Here is a 7,470-nt window from a genome sequence, read left to right as displayed (position 1 = left end):
AACTTATAAATTTAGAAAACTTATATAGATATTAAAACAATATTTACAATTATTTTGAAAACTTACAAATTTTATTTCTCCCAAATTTAGAACACTTATTTAGAAAACAAGTAAATTTAATACTAATAAATTTTAATACAAATAAATTTAGAAAACTTATTTAGAAAACTTATAAATTTAGAAAACTTATATAGATATTAAAACAATATTTACAATTATTTTGAAAACTTACAAATTTTATTTCTCCCAAATTTAGAACACTTATTTAGAAAACAAGTAAATTTAATACTAATAAATTTTAATACAAATAAATTTAGAAAACTTATTTAGAAAACTTATATAGATATTAAAACAATATTTACAATTATTTTGAAAACTTACAAATTTTATAGTAATAAGTTTTAAATATAGGTTATGTACCCATACCATATATGGGGTGATATATTAAAATATTGGTTTTAATAGATATTAAATTATCATTTACAAATCTTTTTAATTTTAAAATGTTACTATTACAAAAATGAAATATAGGTTAAAATGCCCATATTAATGTGTGTAATATATAAAAGAATATAAATTTAAATATTTACGATATAATATTCATGGTCTAATATTTTAATATTTACGATATAATATTGCAGAACTAAATATATTATGCTTTTGGCACAATTGATTGCTAGGAAACAAACAAAGAGTATATATATGACCAGCAACAAAATGATACATGATAAAATTATACTTTTGTGATAATATAATGTAAGACCAGCAACAAAATCGTAATATAAATAAATACAGTATTATGAAATCATAAAATAGAAATTGGAAGATATAACCATCAAATATTCACATTATAAACAAAAATCTACGTGAGTCCGAGCAAATAATTTAGATTATCCCAAAATTGAAACGTGAACAATAAAGAAATATATTTTGGGCCTTCTATGACATGATCTTCCCCACTTTTGGGTCTAAATTTGTTCCAGTAGAAAATGGTGAGCCTAAAAGTTCAGTCCAAAAAAGCCCATTCATTGGTTATAATTTTAATGGAAATAGATGACTGTAGAGGATACCCATCATTTGAGTACATTTATAATTGCAGGTCCATTTTGAACTTTCTTCACGTATTGAGTTTAATGGTCATAAATAGATAAAATGTGGATGCAAATTGGAACCCTGGGAATAGAGGCAATCGGAAGAAAAAAAAGAAATACTAACAAAAGAAATGGGGAAGTTCTAAAACATTGAAATAATTTTTGGCTTTCACAAGTTGTCTCACTTGGACCATCTTTACCAATTACGGATATAGCTAGCTATTAGATAGTCACACAATCTCTCTTATCATTTTCATGAATCATGATTATACAACGAGGAATATATGCATATATATTTTTAAATTATTCACCATCATCTAAATTATTTGAATTTCAACCTATGCATTTCAAACATATTCAATATCAGCAGAAAAGGAAAACAATTCTCGGTTGCTTCTAAACAAACATTGCTGACTTTAATGGCCTTATTCTGTAATTACAACAGAAAACATGACTTTGAAGGGTAAATACTACTATAATTGCATCTTTTGACATACAAAGTTAAGAACAGCTAGCTGCTGCTATCAACTTAGGCATCCATGTTTCATTGTCCTTAACTGCAATTAGATTGAAGACCCAGAAAACATCTAACATACCGAATAATGCAAGAAATAGATAACGAACTTACCTTAACTGTAATGAACAGCAGACGACTTCACTCGTTGAAAATAAGAGCAACAATTGGAATGCCCAAGTTGAATGGCCTACATATAGCAACAGAAGCAACACAGAATTTAAAGAGAAAGGAAATTTGTGCGAGCATTAGAGAAAGAAAAAATCAAACAGAAAAATGAATAGCCATATACGTATTCAACGAATAAATTAGGGATTTGGATAGATTTTTACCAGTCAGCCCAGATGAGAAGCAATATTCGATCGAAAAGAGGGGAAATCGTCGTTGAAGGGGTGAATGGTCTCTGGAATTTAAAGAGAAAGGAAAAACAAAGCGGGCATTACAGAAAGAAAAATCAAACATAAAAATGAACAGCCATATACGGAGTCAACGGAGAAATTAGGATTTCAAATTTTTTACCAACATTTCAGACGAGAACCGATATTCAATGAGAAGAGGGGAAATCGCCGTTGAAAAGGTGAAAGGTTTAGGGATTTGCAGGAGAGAAGAAAGATGGAGGGAGAGTCGGGGTGGGAGAGTATTAGAATTGGAACAACAGACACTATTAAGTAAAACGACGACGTTTAAATTCCAATTTTTGTGGCGCTAATTAAAAAACGCCACTAATTGCATAACATTTGCGGCGTTTATCAAAAAAGGCCAGAAAAACCCTAAATTTCTGAAGAAAAACTGCACCGTTTTGAAAGAATTTAATAGTTAATAGTGGCGTTTTGGTAAAAATGCCGCTATTGCCTACATACTGTGGCGCTTTATATAAAAACGCCACTAATCTTCCCATCTTTTTACAATTATAAATTTAATTTTTACATAATTCATATCAATTTTAAATACCTAATTTTTGTAGATTTAAGTAATATAAATTTTAATATAATAAAATTAATATTATGTTTTGATCAATTATAAAATAAATTATTTAATATGTAAATTAAAAAACACTAATTATTCTAAACCCTAAACTCTCAATACCTTTAACCAAAAAACCTTAAACCACTTACTCTAAAACCCTAAACCCTTTAACACTTAAACCTTAAACCTTAGCCCCAACCCCTAAACCCCAATCTCTAAACCCATAATCCCTAGTCCACAAACCTTAAAACCATCCCTTATACCTTAACCCCTAAACCCCTATCCCTTAATCTCCAACCTCTAAACCTTAAACTCAAACCATTAAACCAAGTACCCTTAACCCTTCACCCTTCACCCTTGTCCCCTAAACCTATACCGTAAACATGAACTAACAACCCTAACACATCGAAACCCTTAACCTTAAACCCCAACACTTGAACCACAAACCGTACACAAACCATAATCTTTAAGCCCTAAATCCGTAAACCCTAAACCTTAACTCATAAAATATAAACTATAAACCCTAAACCTCTAACCCTTAACCATTAACCCATAACACCTATACAATAAACCCCAACCCTTAAACCATGGCCTGTAAATCGTAATCCCTAAACCTCTAAGTTATATCTATTTAGGAAACCCTAAATCACAAGACATAAACCATAAACCCTAAACTCCTAACCCTTAAAATCAAACCCTTAAACAATAAACCATTATCCTTACACCTCTAATGCCTCTAATGCTCAACAAAAGAAGAGGTTGTGTTGCTCAATTTTTGTGGCGTTTCCAAATAACACGCCGCTAATGGCGCTATATCTCAAGACAAAACGTTACGTTTCGGTTTAAAATGATGCATTTTGGTTAAGATTTATTCGCGGCGCTCAGTATAATGCGCCGCTAATGATGTACTTTAGCGGCGTTTTACTATAGCGCCACTAATTCTAAAATACCTCAACCAAAAACGACGCGTTTTGGTTAAGTTTTCTTGCGGCGCTTTGAATAATGCGCCTCTAATTGTGTTCTTTAGCGGCATTTATCCTTAAGCGCCACTAAATCTAAAATACCTCAACCCAAAACGATGCGTTTTGGTTAAGATTTTTTGCGGCGCTTTGAATGATGCGCCGCTAATGGTGTGCTTTTCCGGCGTTTTTAGTCAAGCGCCACTAATTCTAAAATACATCAACCCAGAACGATGCGTTTTGGTTAAGACTTTTTGCGTCGCTTTGTACGATGCGCCGCTAATGGTGTGCTTCCGCGGCGTTTTTAGTTAAGCGCCAGTAATTCTAAATTACATCAACCCAGAACGATGCGTTTTGGTTAAGATTTTTTGCGGCGCTTTGTATTATGCGCCGCTAATGGTCTACTTTAGCGGCGTTTTTACTTAAGCGCCACTAATTCTAAAATACCTCAACCCAGAACGATGCGTTTTGGTTATGATTTTTGCGGCGCTCTCTCTAATGCGCCGCTAATGGTGTGCTTTAGCGGCATTTATCCTTAAGCGCCACTAATTCTAATATACCTCAACCCAAAACGATGCGTTTTGGTTAAGATTTTTGCGGCGCTTTGTATAATGCGCCGCTAATGGTGTGCTTTAGCGGCGTTTGTCGAAGGTCGCCGCTAATGCTGGATTTTTAGCGGCGTTTGTTGTTAAAACGCCACAAAAAATGCTGCTAAAACCCTATCATGGTAGTGTTTTAGTGTTTATAATTAATATGTTTGATTTAAAGCTTGCTCCTTGAAGCATATCTGCCATGTGTGATGGCTACTCTGTAGCTATATGCCTGCCTTGTTCTGATTTTTTACCATGGTTAGTGTTGTATTCTAGTTCCTTATTTTATTTCATGGAAATGGAGCGCTTTATGCAAAATAGTCTCAAACATTTTATTCACTACTCATCTTCTAAAATGATGAGTGTTTATCCTTTTGCAGTATCGGAGTTTAGTGGGAGCTTCTTCAGCATCAGGATTTAACTAACCAGTTTGCTGTAAGTGATTAAATCTTTGCATGCCTTATTTTTCTTTTAGCCTTTCTTTGATAATCCTTCCAACTTATTGATAAACGGAGCCTGAAGTCTGTATATTAGAAATGCAGTCTGCTGGATTGACAGAGGAACCTGTTACCAAAGGTAACTACGATGGTTATGTTTCTGACTTATGGCATGTGGTCTGAAGAATGGGAAAGAAATTATGTTATCTACTGAAAAATGTGAATATCATTTCAAGTTTGATTTATAGATGGGACAATTCCTTTATTTTATCTTACTCAGGTGAAATTTCACATGGTCGAATTATACAACAAGACACAAAGACTTCCAAGTCCTTCCATAAATGCATCAGCTCCTTTCGAAAAGGTAAGCATGAAGCAGAACCATCATAATGAAATAAGGTAATATTTGATCTCTGCTCTTTGGGAGAAACAAAAATAGAGAAAACCAACATGATATACTCTCAAATTCAAACATTTTATTATAAATTACATGTAATTTAATGCTTAATGGTAATCGTGAACTTTGTTAACTGTGTGTCTTTCATTATTGGTTCATTCAAGCAATATATGTGTGAACTTGGTAAATGATTCTTACAAAAATTGAAGTGAAATTTTCATCCAAGTGAAAAATATCTAGAAATTAAATACTTAATGAAAAATGTAAACAATTCATGCAAGTATGTGGCCACTGGACTTGCACCACAGCATGGAATTGGTTAATCGATTTAATTATTATTTATGTTTGTTAGTTGCATTATTCAACCTTCAATTAGTAGCTGTCTGTAAGATTTGAAAGGAAAAAAAGAAAGAAAGTAGTAGCTGTAAGCAGTAAGTAGGTATGAAAAAGTAAATTGTGTTTTATTGGGTGACTGGCTCACATGATTAAAGAAAAACTTTTTATTTAATTTTTTTTATTTTATATGTTAATATTTTTTTTAGTTTTAATTTGTACTATTTTATATGTTAATTATACATAATCAGTGAAGCTCAGTTCCTTTGTTTGAATTCTTATGCTTTAGGTAGATAAGGGTTTCTCTGTACTGCCTGAAAACATTTTGTACTTCAAATAATAATATTCCATATGAAAATAAAATAAAATAAAAAACAAGAATCGAATATCAAAAAATTAGAACATAGAAGAAGTTTAATCAATTTGCTTGCAAAAACTCTTCAAGGTCTATCTCTTTTCATCTTCTTAATTAATTGTTAATCTTCCCAATGGCCGCCTACCAAAGAAAACGAAGTTTTGCCAATCAAACTAGGTATGTGTTTTCTTGGTTTTTTATATGTATTCTTTTCTTTTGACAAAGAACTTGAGGTTTAATTAAATTTGACTAAAGACTTGGGGTTGAACTAATTTGATTCTTGTTTTTTATTTTATTTTATTGGCAAGAAAGATAAAATATTTTATTTATCAAATAATCTAAAAGATTTTGAATTCTTATGCTTTAGGTAGATAAGAGTTGTTTTAGTTGTTTTCTTAAATTATTTATGATTATATTAGTTGCAATAATGAAAAATAATTTCATTTATGTACTAGTAGGTTAAATGGTAAATTCTTTTATATAGTTGCTTTGGCTCGTAAGCTTACCCGGTTATGTGGTAACTTGCACGATTCTAGTTTTTCTTTTTCGGGAATAGGTAGATCGTTTTACATTAGTCAATTATGTATGCCCCGGGTAGTTTTACCTTAATGATTTGTTTTATTTGTAGTCCATTACTTGAAATCGCTTTTTGAGTGGTTTTCTTATTTTCAGTCAAGAACACGGATCTTGAAGAAAAAAAAGCTGAAGATCAATGTTCATAGGCCTGTGGGGACAAGGGCTGTCTTTGATGAGGAAGGCAACACACAAGCTCCACTTGCTATGTTGGCTAACAAGACGAGCGGCGATATACTGCTTCACCAAGGTATAATTATCCCTTCTGTTGGCCAATGTTGCTACGATTTTTTATTTTTCTTGAAATACTTGAGTCTGGCACCAATGTTGGAATCATGTTTGGACATGATGGGTATAGAGTTATGACCCTTCAGATTCATGGAAAAACTTGGAAAAATTGAATATATCAATGATCAATTTAATTATTATGGTGTTCTTCTTTTTTCTGTGCCTTAGTTCTCTTTTATGCTATATAAGACATTTCTATATAACGTTAAACAGTAGTAGTGCAAAGATGTTTCGCTACGCTTTTGCAAATTAATACTATTGTTCCTTGTTAAAAATTGAATAGTTTAGACAATCATTAGAAAGAATGCCTATTTGTGACACATGGAAGAGCTATGATTGAGATTGTTTGTTAGTATGGTTCAACTTGCTACTAAAGCTGCACATAATTGTTTGTTATATTTATTTTTTGAGCCTTAATGGCTATATATATTTTTTATTTTTAACATCTCTGTTGTTTGCCAAGTTTGTTGGTTTATCTGATCATTTGGTTTTGCACCCTTTAGATATTGAAGGTGTAGTGGAGGATTCAATCTCTTCAAGCTGGAAAAGCCAAGGCTTAGCACTTCTTCAAGTAGAGTGTTATTTAATGTTGCATTCCATGGTCGTTTATCTTAGTCGGAACTTGAATTAGGTGTTATTGAAACAGGGTTTTGTAGCTACCTTATATACTAGCTTCTTTAACCATGATTGTTAATTATTACATGTTTTGTAGCTTCTTTTATATTTGGCCGAGTTAATATAGATCATATGAGTTTGAACATAATATTTTAATTCTAAATTTAAATTCATTAATTTTATATTTACCTTTAAAGTTAAAATTTTAATAGAAAATTTAATTTAATTAAATTTTTTATCCTTAAAAGTATATAGTTTAAAGTTTAAATATCAAAATAAAACATTATATAATATTTATCATAGAAATAAATATTATTTAAATAAAATTTTTTTAGAAGTTATGTTTTTAGTG

General features: G+C 31.3%; 1 long non-coding RNA gene across 1 annotated transcript; it reads left to right on the top strand.

Annotated features, from left to right (window-relative positions):
• Window positions 1-6,319: 6,319 nt before the first annotated feature.
• On the top strand, window positions 6,320-7,224 carry LOC128041939 (uncharacterized). Its single transcript, XR_008197094.1, has 2 exons — window positions 6,320-6,465; window positions 7,007-7,224. It is a non-coding gene; the product is annotated as an uncharacterized LOC128041939 (long non-coding RNA).
• The last annotated feature ends 246 nt before the right edge of the window (window positions 7,225-7,470 follow it).

This window comes from Gossypium raimondii, chromosome 6 (assembly GCF_025698545.1).
Source record: "Gossypium raimondii isolate GPD5lz chromosome 6, ASM2569854v1, whole genome shotgun sequence".
In the NCBI taxonomy this organism is placed as follows: domain Eukaryota; kingdom Viridiplantae; phylum Streptophyta; class Magnoliopsida; order Malvales; family Malvaceae; genus Gossypium; species Gossypium raimondii.
This window is presented reverse-complemented; position numbering and strand designations above follow the sequence as displayed.